Source organism: Panthera onca, chromosome C2 (genome assembly GCF_046562875.1).
Source record: "Panthera onca isolate mPanOnc1 chromosome C2, mPanOnc1 haplotype 2, whole genome shotgun sequence".
Taxonomy (NCBI): Eukaryota; Metazoa; Chordata; class Mammalia; order Carnivora; family Felidae; genus Panthera; species Panthera onca.
Window position 1 is genome coordinate 137721170 of NC_138347.1, and position 21454 is coordinate 137742623.

Consider the following 21454-nt stretch of genomic DNA (forward strand, 5'->3'; position numbering starts at 1 on the left):
TCATCTTGAGGACAGTGGTAGTATCATAGATATATTTGCATCATTCCCTGTAGACATCTTAGAGAAAGTGTTCAAATGTTGGAGATTTAAACCAGAAATTATTTCATTTTCTCAAAAACATGTTCTTCTTCCTTTTTTATTACCACTCCCGCTTACAGTTATCAACAAATACTTACTTGAGTTTACAAAATACTGGTCTTACTGACTCCTCTGTCTTCACTGTTCATATCTATTAATCATGTCGTATTCATTTTTATGTTAATTTGACCAAATCATCTGGGTAGCCTCTCCTCAATCTCAGTCCCCCTCCCTCTTCCAGTTGTAATGCTTGATTGAATGTGCATCCTTTCTGTACGTGATTTCATGTTATAACGTATATTTTTGCATATATATGCATCCTTAATATAGAGTACTGTTTTAAGAATTTACATATATGGTATCATATTGCACCTACATTTCAGAGAGCGAATCTTTTTTTCTCTTCACCAAACTGAAATCTTTTTCTGCTTCTGACCCTTCACTTCTGTCTCCCTCTTAAAAGGACCCTTGTGATTATGTTGGGCCCACCCAGATAATCCAGGATTAGCCCCCCACCTCAAGATCTTTAACTTAATCACATTGCAAAGTCCCTTTATTACACAAAATGACACGTTTCAGAGATTAGGAGGTGGATATCTTTGAGAGGACATTATTCAGCCTACCACAAGGATACAAATCATCAGTTATTAGATGCTATCAATTTCCTTTCCAAAGCCATTGTAGCAATTCAAATACCGCCTCCACCAGCTCATGGTGTTTCCATGTCTTTATGAACTACTGGCACTGGAAACTGTAAAATCTAAACCTACTGGTATTGCTTATACCTTTAAATTTTGTTGTAATTTCAAATATGCAGAAAAGTCACATGAACACTTAAAGGAACTTGTATACCATTTACTTGCCTTCACCTATTCTCTGTATTTGCTCCATTTGAGACTAAGCTAGACATGTATATCCCTTTATCTCTAAACATTTCAGTGTGAATTTCCTAAGAATAAGGATATTCTCTTATTTAGCCACAGTACAGTTATGGAAAGCAGGAAATTTAAAATTGATTTAGTACTTTCACATAATTCTCAATCACTATTTAAATTCCATCAGTTGCCCCAACAATATCCTTTATGCTATTTTCCCTTGTTTCAGGATCCAATTTAAGGTCATAAATTACATTTATTTGTCATTTTTTATTAGATTATTCTATCTGGAAAATTTCTTCAGTGTGATATTTTGACATAGCACAGGTCAGTTATTGTACAGAATGTGCTTTAGTTTAGGTTTGTCTAATATTTCTTCACAGTTTTATTCAAGTTATACACATTTGTGGCAGGAATATCCCAGAAATGTTATATTCTTCCTAGCATATCCTGGCAACATGGTGTTGATTTACCTCAAAACTAGTGATAACCTTGGCTGTCTGTTCAAATGGTTTCTTTCGTATTTCTCCACTGTGATGCTATTATTTTTTTCCCTTTGTAGTTAATAGTAATCTGTGGGGTAATACTTTGATACTATACATACCTTGTTCCTCCTCAAACTTTCATTCACTAATATTAGTATCCATGGATGACTGACTCTATCATCTATTCTGTACTTATTAGTTGATGTTTTTGTTTTTAAGAAAGAGATTTCCTTTCTCCTTCCACTTATTTATTTATATCTTTTTGAATTCATGTATTTTTATTTTCTTCAATGGATTATATAAACCATTAATATAATTTATTTTTATGTTCCAGTTGTCTCAGGTTTGACTACTTGGAGCCCTTTGAAATGGCTCAAGAGAATTTTTAACATATTTCCATCATCCACTGAGTGATCTCTTATTTTATGGCACAAAAATCTGTTTCAGGCTTACCTTGTGCCTATGTTTGTTTATTTTCTGTTTCCATATGTTATAGCTATGATGAAATAAGATTAGTGAGGTGCTTGATGTTTGGTCTAGGGGAAAGGAATATCAATACTAAAATGTGATTATGTAATGAGTTCTCTTTACAATGGAGCTAGAAGAGAATGACAGTAATGGTGAGAAGGAAACACTGCTAAGAAAATACTAATATCAAGAGGGTGTTGTGCCTTATCAGTGTTATTGTACTTAGAAAAGACTGTACTTCCTTTATTTCTGTTCTCAGCGATGTCACCTAGGCTCTCATGTAATTCTAAAAGCCGGAAGGGTTTTACATAGCAGTAATTGACAAAAACTTGTGATAATAGTTGATCAGAAGGTCTTTCAGCACCTTTTCCTTAACATATGTTACGTAAAATTTTGTGTTCCTAAACCAAAGCAAACTAAGATACGTTCTGTGGAATAGTACATATCATTCTATATGTGTGTAAAATAATGAATATAATTTTAATGAAATAATTTTACATTAAATCTCTTTGATACATATTTGGCCTTTATATGCTCATATCTATGTGTGTTTTACTTGTAGATTTCTGTGCCCTTAACTTGTGGTGTCATTGGGGCATCTGGGTGGCTCAGTTGGTTAAGCATCTGACTGTTGATCTCACCTCAGGTCATGATCTCATTAATTGTGAGACTGAGGCCCACATTGGGCTCTGTGCTGATAGCGCAGAGCCTGCTTGGGGTGTTCTCTGTCCCTCTCTCTCTCTGCCCTTCCCTTGCTCATGGTCTTTCTGTCTCTCTCTCTCAAAATAAATAAACTTTAACTAACTAAATAAATAAATAAATAAATAAATAAATAAATAGTGGTGTCATTATATTCCAGTTGATTGTATATCACTTCACTAATTTATAAAATACACATGCACACACATACACACATATTTATTTGTTGCTGTGCTACAGTCACTATGCTAGACAGTAAGTGACAGAGTAGTAGGAAAAAAAAATCCTGAGCAGCAATATTAGTTTCTTATGGCTGGTATAACAAATTGTCATAAACTTAGTGGCTTAGAGTAACACAAAAATATCATACATCTCTGGAAGTCAAAAGTCCAAGATAGGTCCTGCTGGGCTAAAATCAAGTGTCAGCTGTCTGTGTTACTGCTTGGGGCTCTAGGGGAGGACCTTCTTTCTTACTATTTCCAGCTTCTAAAAGCCACCTACATTCCTTGGTTTGTGGACTCATACTTTGATTTTCAAAGCCAGCAATGCTGAGTGGTCTTTATACTTCCATTAGCTCTGTTGTTCTATCTGAAATCCTGGATAATCAATAATTTCCCTATCTTAATGTCAGCCGATGAGCAAGCTTAATTCAATCAGCTACCTTAATTCCCCTTCACCATGTCATATAATATGAACTTGGACATCACTGAAGGAACATTATTCTGTCTACCACAGTAGCCAAGACTGGTTAAGATCTCTGCCCTGGTGGACATTGTATGTTAATGAGGGGAGAGATTAACAAATATAGAAACATGTCATACATTTTTAAGAATAGATAAATACTTGAATAGAGCAGGGTTAGTGGAAAGAGATTAATGGGGATTGAGAGTTATAAAAAGTAAACTATCTTATCTCCATTTTATAAACGATAAGCTAAGACCAAGAAGTGAGGCACTTTTCCCAGTGTTCATGTGGCATTCACATCCCAGTCCCCAAATCTCATTGCTCTTTCCATGATTAAGCTCTTTCTCCACATTTACCCACCTATCAGATTAGGATGGAGGGGAATCTACCCGTGTTACTCCCAATTCCGCCTGCAGTACCTGACATAGTGTCTGGGATATAACAAAACCTCACTACTTACATGTTATTGGTATTGATATTCTTCTTAGGCATTCTCATCGCCTGTTTTTCATTGCTTCACTGAACCAATAAGACAATTATTCTGCAGGGAATACTCAGAAGTTTCCTTTGAAAAAAATTTCTGTGAGAGATAAAGCACTACAAAGATCCATAACCTATAATATTCCCCTCATTTATCTATGGATTTTTTAATGCTTTCTACAGGTGGGTCAGAATCATGGATGAAATATCAGCAAGCAAAGGATGTGCCCTCAAAGAAAACAAACAAGGCAAGTTACTCAAAAGTTGTGACCAAAAAGGGGAGCCTGTGTGGCTCAGTTGGTTATGCATCCAACTTCGACTTGGGTCATGATCTTGGGGTGAGTGTGAGCCCCACGTCAGGCAATCAGCACAGAGCTTGCTTGGGATCTTCTGCCTCTCCCCTGCTTTCTCTCTCTCTCCCTCAAAAATAAATAAACATTAAATTTTTTAAAAAATTTAAAAAGTTGTGACCAAATGGCCGATAGAATCATTAGGTCATTTTTAATAGCAGGGCATTTCTTTGAAGGAGACGATAGTGCTCAAGAACCGGATTGCCTAATTGAGGGAGTCATAATTTTCTTCACTTTCTTAATATTGTTTCTAAGTCATACCACTGCTTTGAAGAAACATCCACTGATTCCTTGTTACCTAAAACAATCCAAAACCCCTGTCATCACATTAAAATCCCTTCACAATCTGGATCCAATCTGTCATTCCAGTTTCATTTTCTGCCACCCTGTATTCTATTGTAGACTACCATTTTGCGTCACAAGTGTTTCCAATTTTTAGGGAGTTCCTTGCATTCCATACTTCCCTAGAGTGTATGTTTCATAAAAGCAAGGACAATGACATGTATTTTTATAGTGTTGGTGCTTACACAGATTTAGGCATATAATAGGAATCAATAAATGAACTATAACTAATAAGCTAAATAAATAAATATTTATTTATAGTAAATAAAATAGTACATAAATGAATTAATATAATTTTGACTGTTCAGTAATTCTGTTCTTCTTAGATCTATAATTGCATTTATGTCTAGTAAAAATACGGAGCACTTCCTTTATTTTTAGTGCTGAATTAGCTCAGGCATTTCCTAGTTTTTAGATTCCAGGCATTAGCTTGACTGGGTCTCATGGTGGATGACTCTAAGGAAACTTTGGGGTTGTATGTGCCCATCTCCTGATCAGCCATTTGCTTTGGTACATTAGGACTTTAATAGAAACTGCCTAATGTGCAGGTAAAGTCAGCAAGAAATGAAATATAGGTCATTACTCAGTGGTGTCAATTGAGCAGAGCAGCAAAATGTAAATCACCGAGAAATGGGGATGGTTCGTGCCATTTTGCACTTTGGAGTATGTCTGAGGACTTCCTGTGGCTGAGAGGTCCCAGGGTCCACTTTAGAAAGCTAAGGAGCAAATCTCTTCCCTGTAAGGGTCAACCTAATACCAGCAACTCCATACTCTAAAAAAGGGAAATGTGAAGACATTGTATTTTTTTCCCCTATTCGCTGCAGTTGTCTAGCCCTATCCTTTATGTACATACATTACAGTATGTGACCTTAAGCTTGCCACTCACGTCTCCACATCTCAGCTATTTAATTTATACAATGAAAATGATATCTGTCCTCCCTACTTGGGCATGATTCTTTTAGAGCCTTAAATAAAATACACAAAAGGACTTGGGTAGCAGACCTTATCATTGCCTCACCCATAACTCTAGCATCTTTCAGTGTCTCTAGCCAATAACAAACTTCCCATATCTGAAACTCTGAAAACACTGGCTTCTTTTTTTTCCCCCTGAAACCATGGAAAACCTCACTATCTATGTGCTCATGTGTGTGCATACACAGAACAGGGAGACTACTGAGGAACTAACAGCTCCACGAGCAGCTCTCAACCGTTGGCTCTCTAGAATTAGTATATAAATACTCTAGTTGCCTTATACTTCAGATTGCCTAATTATGACGTCTGTGTTTTGTATCTGTTTCCAGAGTCCAAGTAGGATTTAGCTCAACTTGTATGCTACGTCAGCTGGCTTAATAGCACACCTTCCACTGGCTGCTTTCCATGCCTTTTATCATGTCTCCACCTGTGTTATCTGAACTGCTCAAGCAATACTACTGACAAATGAATCCTGGTCTCGGGATCGCTAATGAGGAGAACCCAAATGACAGCCTACCCATTGCAAAGAGCCACCTGAGTGGGGAATGATGATGTTATTATTTTGATAAATTAGAAACATAAAGCTGAAGAACTTTTAGTGTTTGGGGCTTTCCGGGGCGCAGAAGGAATGGATAAGTGAAGGGATCTGGGTGATAGCCTGAGGCAGGGTTAGAAATAGAGCAAGGCAGTGTCTGGCTGAGCCCAAGGATTAGCCTACGGGCAGACCATCAGACTTCAGTGCAGAAAAAACACTTTTGAAACCCAGTAATGGTCTCTAGGCTCATAAATATATTTCCAGCAAAGGAAGGCGTGGTAGCAAATTGCACCTCAGACACATTCCAATATGTGGGAACACCCAGAGCATAGAACTTTAGCCCTAAAAGGGATCTTACCAGCTCATACCAATTCACCTTTATAACCTGTTTTTCTGACACTTCCAACAGATTGATTTATAAAATGTCCCCGGAAAAAAATAAATAAATAATGATAGTACTAGATTATTACCCATACATTAAAATAAGAAGCCACGAGTTCATACTGATTAAAAAATTGAAAGAATGAATAAATGGTAGGTAATGTATGGTTCTGCTGAAAGCAGAATTCCGACTAATAAATTTAGAATATACAAAATACAATAGTCGCTTCAGTAAGGAATCATTTATGGATGCTAGGCAAAAGCGTGATGAGAAATAAAATATTTACATAATTCCAAAGCATCTCCCCACATGATACTAAATACAAAAAGAAAAATAATAATTTACCGTGTAGAAATCTGGCAGATATCACCTTAGCTTCACCAGTAATAAGACCTATGGGCATCATGAGTGTGAGATAAGCATGATGTCACAAGAAGGCACAGCAGAATTTTTGAGGCATTCTTAGCACAAATACATAGTCCTGAGAAAACATCAGACTAAAGCAAGAAGTACTTTACAAATTAACACTCCAGTACTCTGGAGAAATATCAAGGTTATGAAAGACAAAGGTCAATGAAAGAACCTTTCCAGATTAAAGGAAAATAGGAATCCATGACAACAAAATGAATCCTCATCTTACATTAGATCCTGGGTCAGTACAAGAACATTGGTGGGTCAGTTGGCAAAACCAGTCTGTAGATCTAAATATTAATATTATTATCAAGATTAATTTCCTGACTTTATTAATTCTAGTTATATTTTGAAGAATCTAGGTAAAGGGTATAAGGGATTCTTTGTACTAGTTTTACAATTTTTTTTAAATGTGTGTTTATTTTGAGAGAGAGAGAGCATGTGTGTATGCACGTGCAAGCTGGGGGAGGGGCAGAGAGAGAGAGAGAGAGAGAGAGAAGAGAGTGAATCCCAACCAGGCTCTGTCAGCACAGAGCCGGATTCAGGGCTTGAACTCACGAACTGTGAGATCATGACCTGAGCTGAAATCAGGAGTTGAATGCTTAACTGACTGAGCCACCCAGGTGCCCTCAATTCTCTTAAAGTCTAAAATTATTTCAAAATTACAAAAAAAAACCCCCAAAACTTCTAAAATACCACAGGCATATTCACTCAAGGTAATTCATACATTCATTAATCAGAAACATGTCAGCTCCAAATCTCAAAACTAAGGACCAAAGTTTAGAAATCATATATTATATAAATTAAACTTTGATATTAAATCAGAAACTGTTTCATAAAAATATTGTTGTCATTTGCTTTTTAAAAAATGCTTGTTTTATAGGAACACATTGGTGATGAGGACTCACAAAACCAATGTTTCTGTCTCTACCACTTGGGTATATATCATTGGATGTGTCTGTGTCCATTTCTTTCTCTGAAAAAAATAGAGATAATAATCATCTGCCCTCAGAGATCTTGCAAGCAATCATAACAAAGAAAATCAAAGCAATTATAATGAAAACACTCTAAAGCAGCCCTTGCTATCCTCTGTATACTCAGGTTCAATATTCCATTCTGAATTGAATATGTAAAAAAAAAAAGTATTTTCCTCTAAAACTGAATTATTTTGAAATATGATTACATTTTTCAACAGGTTTCTTTTTATTGAAATTGGATTTTTTTAAACCCCAAACCTTTTCAGTTCTCAAGAGGCTGCCTTTTAATTATATCATCCCCTGATCTGGAGTCTTTCTTATTATTTGTTTAAATGTTATTGTTTGGACTTGAATTGATCGCTTCTGTTCAATTTCAGGGTGAGCATTTGCTGCAACACAGGGTGAATTTTTACTTCTATTGCCTTGAGGACATTCATTGGAAACATCATGTTGCACTTGATGGAGACTCTCCTGATGAAAAGGTTCACAAAAAAGAACAAATTAATTTTTGGTAACAATCAGTGGTACCATCCAATGCATTTTCCCATTTCCTTTACTTTTCATTCTCTTTCTTATTGTGCTCTAGCTTCCTGATTCTCTTCATGGAGAAAATACACTGTAATTTATTTCAAAAGAACTCCTATGGCTGCCTCCTGGTCTTAATTAAAACAGGGACCATAGTTTATCTGGACTCCTAATCTAGCTATGAATGCTCAACAAAGAGTCTCAGAACCAGAGCTCAAACCACAGAAAAAAAATCAATCAAGAGGACTCTATCTGTCCTGTTGCTAAAGAGAAATGGGACCCTCTGACTCTGAGGAGACAATCCGCTATTCCAGTCAACTGCCTTTTCCTTTTTCTTTTTCTTCTCCAATTTTCTTTTCTTGGCTTTTAAATTATATATTTACATGTAATATATAATTTTAATTTTATATACACACACACTAATTTGAGATTTGTTTTCTTTGTTGTGTTGTGTCATTACGACACAAAAGGTGTATTATAAATCCACTTGGAGGGGCGCCTGGGTGGCGCAGTCGGTTAAGCGTCCGACTTCAGCCAGGTCACGATCTCGCGGTCCGTGAGTTCGAGCCCCGCGTCAGGCTCTGGGCTGATGGCTCGGAGCCTGGAGCCTGTTTCCGATTCTGTGTCTCCCTCTCTCTCTGCCCCTCCCCCGTTCATGCTCTGTCTCTCTCTGTCCCAAAAATAAATAAAAAACGTTGAAAAAAAATTAAAAAAAAAAAAAAAAAAGAATGTTATAAATCCACTTGGAATGGCTAAATTATTTGTGAGTTTATTGTACAACAACTTTTCACTGCTCTTAGTCTTATTTAGCACCTAGGGGACTTCCTTTAGAGTGCATGGAGATTGTAGAAATAAAATGCAGTGTTGTTATGACATTGTTCAGCATTGAATACATCAAGAACAGCCAAGCTGACCTGAAATGGCCAATTTGCCCGGCTCAGTTTGTCAGAGTGTTTTTGCAGGTTGCAAATTATCCGTTCAACTCAGAAAGAGTGTTTTCTCTCACAAATACGTGTTTGGTATCCCTATGCATTATTAACTATATGCCAAGTATTATTCTCCCTAAATTTTAGCTGCAAGACAATCAAATGACCTATGTTTTTGAAGAGTTTTCGATAAAAGGAAGCGACTATGAATTAAGAATATAAAGTCTAGCCTCTTTTTTTAATGAGTATAATTTATTGTCAGATTGGATTACATACAACATCCAGTGCTCATCCCAACAAGGGCCCTCCTCAATGCCCATTACCCATTTTCCCTCTCCCCCAGGCCCCATCCACCCTCAGTTTGTCCTCTGTATTTCATAGTCTCTTGTGGTTTTCCTCCCTCCATCTCTGTTTGTATCTATTTTTCCCCTTCCCTTCCCGCATGGTTTTCTGTTCAGTTTCTCAGGATCCACATATGAGTGGAAACATAGAATGTCTGTCCTTCTCTGACTGACTTCTTTCATTCAGCATAATACCTTCCAGTTCTCTACATGTTGCTTAAAATGGCAGGATTTCATTCTTCCTCTCTGCCAAATAGTATTCCATTGAATATATAAACCACATCTTTATCCATTCATCAGTTGATGGACATTTAGACTCTTTCCATAATTTGGCTATTGTTGAAAGCACTGCTATAAACATTGGGGTACATGTGCCCCTGTGCATCAGCACTCCTGTATCCCTTGGGTAAATTCCTAGTATTGCTATTGCTGGGTCACAGGGTAGGTCTATTTTTAATTTTTTGAGGAACCTCCACACTGTTTTCCAGAATGGCTGCAACAGTCTGCATTCCCACCAGCAGTGCAAGAGGGTTTCCGTTTCTCCACATCCTTGCCAGCATCTGTAGTTTCCTAATTTGTTCCTTTTAGCCACTCTGACTGGTGTGATAGCCTCTTACTATAACAAAGGGAGCACGTTATCATCTCCAGTGCACCCAAGCAGCTCTTAAATTATAATCCTCAAGAGAAACGATCACTATTCCACATACACTACCCAGTGTCTACATAAAAGAATGTCTATGACTAAATGACACAGTAGAAATAGCGCTGGTTGCCTGGAAATTCAGCTTATAATTAAAGACTTGTCTTTATTTTGTTTTCCCTGAAGAGCTAAAACCATCTTCAAAATACAGTAAGGGCCATTCTAAAATGCATATTGCGGGGCGCCTGGGTGGCGCAGTCGGTTAAGCGTCCGACTTCAGCCAGGTCACGATCTCGCGGTCCGTGAGTTCGAGCCCCGCATCAGGCTCTGGGCTGATGGCTCGGAGCCTGTTTCCGATTCTGTGTCTCCCTCTCTCTCTGCCCCTCCCCCGTTCATGCTCTGTCTCTCTCTGTCCCAAAAATAAAAAAAAATTTAAAAAAACGTTGAAAAAAAAATTTAAAGTAAATAAATAAAATGCATATTGCTGGGGAACGTTTATGTATCTGAATGAACACTGTCGTGAAAACACCCCAGGTGAGGTAGGAGAAATGGTGAAGAAGAATCACAAGAAAAGGAGGAGATGAACATGGAGATTCCAAAAATATGTCCACGTAAAGCTATCAGTGGCTTCTCAAGCTTCCCTCAGGCCAAAGTTCCTTCATTTCTCAAATGGAGAAATGGAATAGTTTCTCTTTGACTTATAAATATTCTGAGGATGCAGGTTATCTGTGTAATGGCTCCCATTAAGATTCTTTCAATATTTCTTTCTGCTTGATTTTCATATCAGTGTGCCAACAGTACTACAGAAAGCTTCACAAAATTAAAATATTGTTACAGCTAGATGTTACAGGTATTACATTATAATTCATGATAAAAGGTTATTCATTAGTTCAAGTTTCTGTTAGCATAATCTTTCTGCCTTCATGACTAAGAAGTAACAATGTTTTTTGCTTTTCTAATAGTGAGTTAATTGTTCGTTTTCCTAATAGTAGCCCTTAAAAAAATGTAAAGAGTAGAGTGACAATATTGCTGCCTCCCTAGTTAAATAGAATAAGGACAGGGGCGCCTGGGTGGCTCAGTCGGTTGAGCGTCCGACTTTGGCTCAGGTCATGATCTCGCCATTTGTGGGTTTGAGCCCCCTATCAGGCTCTGTGCTGACAGCTCGGAGCCTGGAGCCTGCTTTGAATTCTGTGTCTCCCTCTCTCTCTGCACCTGCCCCCCTCACACTCTGTCTCTGTCTCCTTCCAAAATAAATACACGTTAAAAAATTTTTTAGTAGAATAAGGACAGAATGGTGTGCCTGAAAGGGCTACAAAGTTAGGGAAACTGGCTTCCAGATCCATCTTCTGTGTGCATATATGTTATTAATAAAGCAATTTCTTCTTACTGAACTTGTTTCTTGGCTGTAAGGTGGCGAAAATAATAATTAAACCTATCTCTAAGGATGTTGTGAAACTCAAATAGGAGAGTATATGTGATCATACGTGTATACATTATTTAAGTGCACGTTTTATCACCATAATCATCTTCAAATTTTTAAGACTTTGCCTATGAGGATATATGACCAGTACCCACCCATCCACTCCAAAAATACCAAAGGCTCTGAGGTTTTCTATTATTCTTCAGATATTTGCTTGCAATCCATGATACCAGTATAGATCTTTAAATATCCACGTATTATATTAACATTAAAAGCCATTAAAAAGAAGGAAAATACTATAACGTAGAGATGTCATTGGATATTGAAAGTTTAGGAAACCAAAGGTAACACTTTAATGGAACCTGATGATTTCTGTCTCCTCCTTCTCCTCAGGCATCTTTATGGTAAAATAATCTGGCATATAAGTAAATCCCACCGGCTCACAACTTTGTAAGGTGCTGAAGAGGATGAAGCTCCTTATCCCTGGAAGACCAGTGTGTTTTTTTACGGAATGTCTAAAGGTGTGGACCTGGGGAAAATTTAAAAGGGCTGTGGGAGAAGATGGGACTGAGTGGGCCCTGGGGTCTAGAGAGAGAAAGTTATATAGGACACTCGTTTCAACAGCTAAGTCTGGAAGAGCTTCTGCATAATCTAAGGGAGCAAGTAATTTAGATTGAACTTCCACATAATCTCCACACTGTACTTTTCTGAGATTTCCCTAACCATCCAATGGAGGTTCTTCTGTAACTGGTCTGAGAAGGACAGAGGTCCAGGGAGGCCTGGAGAAGAGACAGACCTTACCTGTCTCTAATTTTCTCCAGAAAAGCAGTAACCACAAATGTGTCCACCCACACTCCTTGTGAGTTTCACTAGACAGAAGCACCACCAACCACGTGTGATCTGCCCCCCTCATATTTTAAACTTGATCTTGAACCGTTCTCCTCTTGACCTACTGCGTTCTAGACATACCAATCTCCTGTTCCTTCTTGAAAAAACGAGATCCTTCCCATCTCGGAACTTCTATGTTTTCTGTTTTCTCAGTCCCAAACACTCTCTTTCACTATTCTTTACATAGTCTGTTTCTCCTCATTCATGAATTCTAAACAGATACATAGGCAGACTAGAGTGAGATCAGTAGTAGCCCCATGATTAACACCACGTGGTATAAAATAAAGTTGGCATTAACACTGACAGGAAAGGATGGACCTGTAAATAAGTGGTAGTAGGATATTTAGCCATAGAATTTGGAGAAAAATATTAGTTTCTAAAAATAAGTTCAGATGAATTAATACCAATATCCGAAATACACGCATTAGAGAACGGAAAAATATATTTTTAAACTTAGAATCTTCTGAAACCAATACAAATCCTAAAATCCTTAATTACTCTATAAAAATTAAAATCCTTTTACAAAAAAAGCATATAAGTTAAAATGTCAGTGGCAGACCTGGAGAAAATATTTGTAATATAGAATTCAACAACCTTTCTTAATGTTCCCCTCAGCTTCTTCCTGATTCTAGGCCCTGACCTACTTGTTTTAGAGCATTTTCTTTAGAAAGCTTGTAAGTGCTTTCTGTGCCCCTTTGAGATATATGTAAATCTTTTTTTTCCAGTATTTTTTTATGGTGGTAAAATACACATAACATCAAATTTGCCATCTTTACTCTTTTAAGTGTACGATGAAGTGCTATTAAATATATTCATGATGTTGTGCAACCATCATCACCATCATATCCAACCCTTTTAATCTTGTGAAGATGAAACTCTGCACCCCAGACACTGACAACCACCATTCTACTTTCTTCTCTAGGATTTTGACTACGCTGAGTACCTCACATAAGTGGGAACGTCCAGAATTTGTCTTTTTGTGACTCACTTGTACTTAGCATAATGTCATCAGGTTTTATCCATGTTACAACATATGTCAGAGTGTCCTTACTTTTTAAAGCTGAATAAAATTCCATTGTATGTATGTACACATTTTGCTTATCCTTTCAACTCTTGATGGACATTTGGGCTGCTTCCACACTTTCGCCATTGTGAATAATGCTGCTGTGAACATGAGTGTGCAAATATCTCTTCGAGAACCTGATTTCACTTCTTTTGGGTATATACCCAGAAGTGGAATTTTGAACCAGATGTAATTCTATTTTTAACTTTTTGAGGCACCACCATAGTGCCTCTCCCTGAGAATACATGGTCACTTTCTAACTTTCCCCATAAATGCAACGGGTTTTGAATGTTCTAGTCTTTAATGGCTGGCTCCCCAAATGGGGGACAGGTAAAGATGATGAGGAAGAAGGGCACTGACCCTTTAAATCTCCCAGAAGTTCAGTTGGGGTGGGGCGGGGGTGGAGGAGCGGGTCATAATGATGGCTGAAATGCAACAATGGCCGCAGCTTTTTTTTTGTCTGTACCTTTGTAACTGGAAGCCGCAGCCCGCAATTAAAGGATAGATCCAACTATTTGGAGAATAGGGTGCATTTTGTACATTCTGGTTCCCACAAGCTGTGTGTATGGAGTGGGTGCATAGCTGTGTGCCATGAGTAGGGCTAGGGCTAGGTAGCTGCTGCAGTGATAAGAGATGGGATTAAGCAAAATAAACCTTGATTTACCAATCATATCTTCCCGTAGAAGTGTCAAGCAATCAGTAGGCTCTAAATTTCCGAAGCAGTTACACAGATAGATTGTGCCAGTGCAGTTATTGTCTAGCTGGTGAGATAGATGCCTGGTGCTTCCTACTCTGCCATCTTCCTATAATCTTCTCTGTAAAAATTTTAAAACATCTCTTGACAGCTTTATGACCCAAGAAAACCTTTCTCAAGGACCCAGGAGCTACTTCTTGGAAATCTTCAAGCGAGACAGAACCCCACGTGTATCTCCAGTTTCTTTGGGAAGGTATGAGTCTCCCTCCCGTCAGAGCTCTATGAGAAAGTTTACTTTCTCCTGGGTAAAGCTAGTTTGTAAACACAGATGACCTGCGTTCTCTGTCTCACCCCCATACTTAGAACTTCCCTGCCCTTCAATTCCACAGAGTTGAGTTCATTCGGAGTTCTGGCCTCTACCCTATTGAAATGGCCTTGAATAAAGTCTTCCTTGTGTGTTTATTTTTGTCTGGTGCAATTTTTGCTTTGACACCAGAAAATGTAAAGAGCTAGCACAGGTCAGGGGAAAAAGAAAAAAAGATAGCCAAGTTTTCAGTGGTGAAATAAATAATATATTCACATAAGAAAAATCTAAAATGGTCAATAAACATATGAAATAATTCTTTAACCAATTTTTATATATAAAAAACAAATATAACAATAATAAAATGTCAAATTTTAGCCAGTATGCAGGCTTGGCAAGGGCATAAACAGAGGGAAATTCTCATAAATTACTTGTAGGAGTAGATTCTTAGTGTATATGTGTGTGTTTTAGCATCCAACAGCATGATAAATGGTTCTCCACCCCTTCACTTTCAATCTTCAGGTATCCTCAGGTCTAAAATGAGTCTCTTGTAGATAGCATGTAGATAGATCTTGTTTTTTGTTTTTGTTTTTAATCTATTCTGATACCCTGTCTTTTGATTGGGCCATTTAGTTCATTTACATTCAGAGTGATTATTGAAAGATACAAACTTAGTTTCACTGTGTTATCTGTAGGTTTTGTGTTTGTGGCAATGTCTCTGGTCCTTTGTAGTCTTTGCTGCTTTCCACTCACAGAGAAGAAGGAAGCAGAGGATCTCCTGCAGGGCTGGTTTAGTGGTCATGAACTCCTTTAGCTTCAGTTTGTCTGGGAAAGACTTTATCTCTCCTTCTATTCTGAATGACACCCTTGTGGGGTAAAGGACTCTTGGCTGCATATTTTTCCTATTCAGCACATTGAATATTTCCTGCCAGTCTCTTCTGGCCTGTAAAGTTTCAGTGGACAGGTCTGCTACTACCCTTATGTGTCCACCCTTGTAAGTCAAGACCTGTTTGTCCCTAGCTGCTCTCAGAATTCTCTCTTGATCTTTGTATTTTGCCAGTTTCACTATGATATGTCATGGTGTTTACCTGTTTTTGTTGATTTTGAAAGGAGTTCTGTATGCCTCTTGGACTTGGATGTCTCTTTCCTTCCCCAGATTAGGAAAGCTCTCAGCTATAATTTGTTCAAATAAACCTTCTGGCTCATTCTCTCTTCTTTTTCTGGAATGCCTATGATATGGATATTATTTCATTTCATTGAATCACTTAGGTCTCTAATTCTCCCCTCGAGATCTAGTAATTTCCTTTCCCTCTTTTTTTCTTTTTCAGCTTCATCATTTTCCATAATTTTATCTTCTATTTCACCTATTCTCTCCTCTGCTTCTTCCATCCTTGCTGTCGCTGCACCTAGTTTATTTTACACCTATTTACAACATTTCTTAATTCATCATGACTATTTCTTAGGTCTTTGATCTCCACAGCAATAGAGTCTCTGCTGTCTTCTATACTTTTTCCAAATCCAGCTATTAGTCTTAAGATTGTTATTCTAAATTGTTCAGATATATTGTTTATATCTGTTTTGAGCAATTCTCTGGCTGTCATTTCTTCCTGGAATTTCTTTTGAAGAGAATTCTTGCATTTTGTCATTTTGGCCTGGTTTGTGTCTTTTATGTGTTTTAATAGCTTGCTATGTATCCTGCACCTGTGAGAACTACTATATTAAAAAGGGGTCATACACTGTCCAGGACCTGGCACTTCAGGAAGTGTTTTTGGAGTGTGTTGCATGCACTCTGTTTTTGCGTATTTGGCTGCTCTCTCCCACTGGTCAGTCCTCTGCAAAGCTCCTCCTTACTCGTAGTGGTGGATTGTTTGTACCTTCCACCAGGTGTGATTTGATTTGTTCATTGAAAAAACCACAGAAAAAAAGAAAGGGGGGAGGGAACATTATCCCATACAAAGAGAAAGATGAAAGGGGTGAAAAAAAAAGACCAGACAGAGAATCAAAGAAACTATAAGGCTTTAAGCCAGAGAGAGAGAGAGAGAGAGAGAGAGAGAGAGAGAGAGAGAGAGAAATAAAGAAGAAAGATACAGAAAAGGTGTTAAAAGAATAAAAATCCCTGATTAAACAAACAACCAGAACAGAGAAAGAAAAAAAATATATATGACATATATATATATAAATTTATATATAGATAAATAGATATAGCCTTATATGTAGATATCTATATAAACTTATATATTGATATATAGATATAGATATAGATATATTTTTATATATATGTATATATATATACAGTGTGTGTGTATATAGATATAGATATATAGATACAGATATAGAAATACAATAAGAATTGATCAAAAATCAAATCAGAAACTATGAGCCTGATTCCAAAGGTTGCGGGGGAAGAGGAGGGTAGAAAGAAACAGAAGGGAAAAGAGAACAGAAGGGAAGAAAATAAAAAGCAAAACCAAATAATATAAACATACAAAACCTCAGACAGTTGTCTGTTGGTGCCTGGGACCAGTGGCTGTGCTGGTCTGGAGGAGGCGAGGCCATCTGGCTTGCTCAGTGTAAATTACCAGGAACAGACGGGCAGGGTTTGGTGTAAGTGGGTCCCACCTCCACTGGGGGCCGCTGTTCTGTTCTCTGAAACCCCACTGTGTTGGTGTTGGGGAGAAAAATGGTGACACTCCAATTTCTCTTCCCCAGACTTGGTGTTTCAAACCAGCTGTTCAGGCAGTCCTCACAGAGTAGTGCAGGTGGTCAGCTTGCCCTGCTCCACTGTCTCCCTCACCACCTAGGCCCTTGGCTGGGATGCAGAATGCACCATATAAAGGATCCCACACCAGACAAACCCAGTTCTGGGGTAGCACCACTCCACCCAGTTGTCAAGGGGCCTTTGGCTGGCACCTGCAGGGTCTTTTGTCCTTGGGGGCAATATACCCTCTTCACACAGTACTCAAGGGAGGGGGTCTATTCTCTCCCTATGCACCTCCAAGATAACTACCCAGCCCTGGAGCTGGTGCACATACTTGGCCAGCTTTGGTCTGGACAAAGTCTCGCAACCCTGAAAACAATCCTTAGCTATTGAGGCTGTTTGCAAAGTAGCGACTGGCTCCCTCTGTATTTCTCATCCCCAGTCTGTGGTCCGGAGAGGTTTTTCTCTTGTCCAAATACATCTGAAGGTATCCTCATGTCTAAAATGAGTCTCTTGTACATCGCAAATAGATGGAAAACCCAATAGACTCCACCAAAAGTCTGCTAGAACTGATACATAAATTCAGCAAAGTCACAGGATACAAAATTAGTGTACAGAAATCAGTTGCATTCTTATATACTAATAATGAAGCAACAGAAAGACAAATAAACAAACTGATCCCATTGATAATTGCACCAAGAATCATAAAATACCTAGGAATAAACCTAACCAAAGATGTACAAATCTGTATGCTGAAAACTATAGAAAGCTTATGAAGGAAATTGAAGAAGATACAAAGAATTGGAAAAACATTCCGTGCCCATGGATTGGAAGAATAAATATTGTTGAAATGTCAATACTACCCAAAGCAATCTACACATTCCATACCATCCCAATCAAAATTGCACCAGCATTATTCTCAAAGCTAGAACAAGCAATCCTAAAATCTGTATGGAACCACGAAAGGCCCCGAATGTCCAAAGTAACTTTGAAGAAGAAGACCAAAGCAGGAGGCATCACAGTCCCAGACTTTAGCCTCTACTACAAAGCTGTAATTATCAAGACAGCATGGTTTTGGCACAAAAACAGACACATAGACCAATGGAATAGAATAGAGACTCCAGAATTGGACCCTCAAATGTATGGCCAACTAATCTTTGACAAAGCAGGAAAGAATATCCAATGGAAAAAAAGACGGTTTCTTTAACAAATGGTGCTGGGAGAACTGGACAGCAACATGCAGAAGAATGAAACTAAACCACTTTCTTACACCATTCACAAAGATAAACTCAAAATGGATAAAGGACCTGAATTTGAGACAGGAAACAATCAAAACGCTAGAGGAGAAAGTAGGAAAAAACCCCTCTGACCTCAGCGGCAGCAATTTCTTACTTGACACATCTCCAAAGGCAAGGGAATTAAAAGCAAAAAATGAACTATTGGGAACTAATGAAGATAAAAAGCTTCTGCACTGCAAATGAAACAATCAACAAAACTAAAAGGCAACCGATGGAGTGGGAAAAGATATTTGCAAATGGCATATTGGACAAAGGGCTAGTATAAAATCTATAAATCTATAAAGAACTCACCAAACTCCACACCCAAAAAACAAATAATCCAGTGAAGAAATGGGCAGAAGACATGAATAGACACTTCTCTAAAGAAGACATCCAGATGGCCAACAGGCACGTGAGAAGATGCTCAACGTCACTCCTCATCAGGGAAATACAAATCAAAACCACATTCAGATATCACCTCACGCCAGTCAGAGTGGCTAAAATGAACAACTCAGGGGACTATAGATGCTGGAGAGGATGTGGAGAAACCAGAACCCTCTTGCACTGTTGGTGAGAATGCAAACTGGTGCAGCCACTCTGGAAAACAGTGTGGAGGTTCCTCAAAAAATTAAAAATAGATCTACCTTATGACCCAGCAATAGCACTGCTAGGAATTTACCCAAGGGATACAGGAGTGCTGATTCATAGGGGCACTTGTACCCCAATGTTTATAGCAGCACTTTCAACAATAGCCAAATTATGGAAAGAGCCTAAATGTCCATCAACTGACGAATGGATAAAGAAGATGTGGATTATATATATAATGGAATACTACTTGGCAATGAGAAAGAATGAAATCTGGCCATTTGTAGCGACATGGATGGAACTGGAGAGTGTTATGCTAGGTGAAATAAGTCAGACAGAGAAAGACAGATACTATATGTTTTCACTTATATGTGGGTGCTGAGAAAGTCAACAGAAGACCAGAGGGGAGGATAAGGGGGAAAAAGTTACAGAGAGGGAAGCAGGCAAACCATAAGAGACTCTTAAATCCTGAGAATAAACTGAGGGTTGATGGGGGATGGGAGGGGGGAGGGGGGGTGATGGGCACTGAGGAGGCCACCTGTTGGGATGAGCACTGGGTGTTGTATGGAAACTAATTTGACAATAAGTTACATTTTAAAAAAAGCAACAAATACAGTACCACACTTCCACAGCTTCTCTTTCTCCTCCTTTTGTCTCTGTACCACAGGGCTTCCTCCCCGTTGCCACCCCTCCCCATGTCTATACCGCCCATTTTCTCTCCCAATTCGCATATATGCACCCAGCTGTCCCACCAAGCTGTCTCTTTCCACCTGCGGAGATTTTTCTGGCACTCTGCAGCCTGTATTCTTGGTATTCCAAGTGTTCTGACCTCAATATAGCTGTGTTTGAGGGACAAGGGAAATTCTAGTCCCCCTAATTCTCTTCCATCTTTACTTCTTTTGCTATATGCGTGTTTTTAAAGACTGGTTAGTATCCATTGAAATTTAAAATGGGCATGGCTTTTTGTCCCAGGAAATAGAATTTCTAGTTATTTATCATAAAGCATTTCTTGCTAATTAACTATTTAAAAGAATAATAAAAATAATTAAATTTTTAATGAGAGGTTACTTAGATTTTAATGATGAAAATTAAGTTTCAGAAGGAAAGTCTTTCCTAAATGGAGAAATGCCTAAACAGAAATGCAGTACACAAAATGTTAAACGTGGTAGATTTAAGGAATTAATTTTTATTATATTCTTTGTATATATTTTTATTTTTTCCTTAATTTCTCCTACAGTCAAAAACATTAATAAATCGAGCAAAAGTATACCATTAAAAATTGCTGATAGTATTGTCTTATATCAAAATGTAAACCCTCACTTTGGTACAGACCGTTTACCATTACTCTACAGTAACCTCCCAGAAATGAATGGTTTCTCTGAGTGATTTAACATCTTAAATGTGACACTTGAAACACAAGATGTCCCATCCACTTTCTTTACCTCACGTCTGGGGCAACAAAGAGACAAAGAGGAAGAACGTACCTTCAAAATAGTGTTCAACCTTATTTTTGCATCAGGATCATTGCTTAAAAAGATTCCCCAATCTCACCTTTGCTTCTTCTCCTTTTGAAGGCCTGTTGTTGCTGTCTGGGAAGCTGCCCACCAGCACGTACAAGCTCAGCATTCAGAAATAAGTAGCATCTTTCTAAATATTGCAGGTACATCTGATGAAGGGTGGGTGTTTGTTTCATCTTTGACTTTAATCTGCTTCTCTCTCCTGAGGCGTAGGGATGCCTGCAGCCTGGAAAGCACAAGGCACATGGTGGACACCCTGATAAATATTAAATGATGATGATGGTAATGACAGAGCAGCGCCCTGTCTTTGCAGCTGTGTAATTCCTCCCTTACATTGTGTGCCTCCTCAGACAGCTGTCACATCCTTGCTTTCAGAGGCAGAGATTCCTTGCCAAATTAAAGCTTGAGAGGAACACATTACATCCTCATGTCATTGTGGAAGTGTGAGATGTGAATGCCTATAGCCATCCACGTCACTCAGAGACACATCTATTTGATAAATACTGTCTCAAGAGCCAATTCAGATCGACTAGCTGGCCAATTCAATCAATCGTACAGATACCTGATCCAGAGAGTTTATATGATGCCCAAACTGCTGGCCAATCCCAGGGGGGGGGAAAAAGCCCAGCCCATATGAAACTTTTCAGGACATTTTAGTTACTAGTATTAATTTAAATAATCATGCATTTTTAGCTAAACTTTTTTAGACATGCTACTTAATGAATTTATTTAGCAAGGGCCTGAGTATATATTATTGTCAATACCAGCATTGATTTTTAAGGAATTAAGGAATACTGCTGAGACCTACAATTTGCTTGATATCATATTAAGTACTTTT

The 21454-nt window shown here is 38.2% G+C and overlaps 1 long non-coding RNA gene across 5 annotated transcripts in view; it reads left to right on the forward strand.

Annotated features, from left to right (window-relative positions):
- The window catches only part of LOC132683037 (uncharacterized), a 62734-nt gene that overhangs the window by 5366 nt on the left and 35914 nt on the right, over positions 1-21454 (forward strand). For 3 of the 5 annotated variants that reach the window (XR_013557789.2, XR_013557786.2, XR_013557785.2), the window contains exons 2-5: positions 3953-4017; positions 8116-8220; positions 11984-12111; positions 14387-14488. This is a non-coding gene — a long non-coding RNA (uncharacterized LOC132683037). Of the gene's footprint in view, positions 1-3952; positions 4018-5762; positions 5972-8115; positions 8221-11983; positions 12112-14386; positions 14489-14624; positions 14692-21454 lie in introns of those variants that run through there. The other 2 variants (XR_009612015.3, XR_013557787.2) reach the window with 2 other exon arrangements.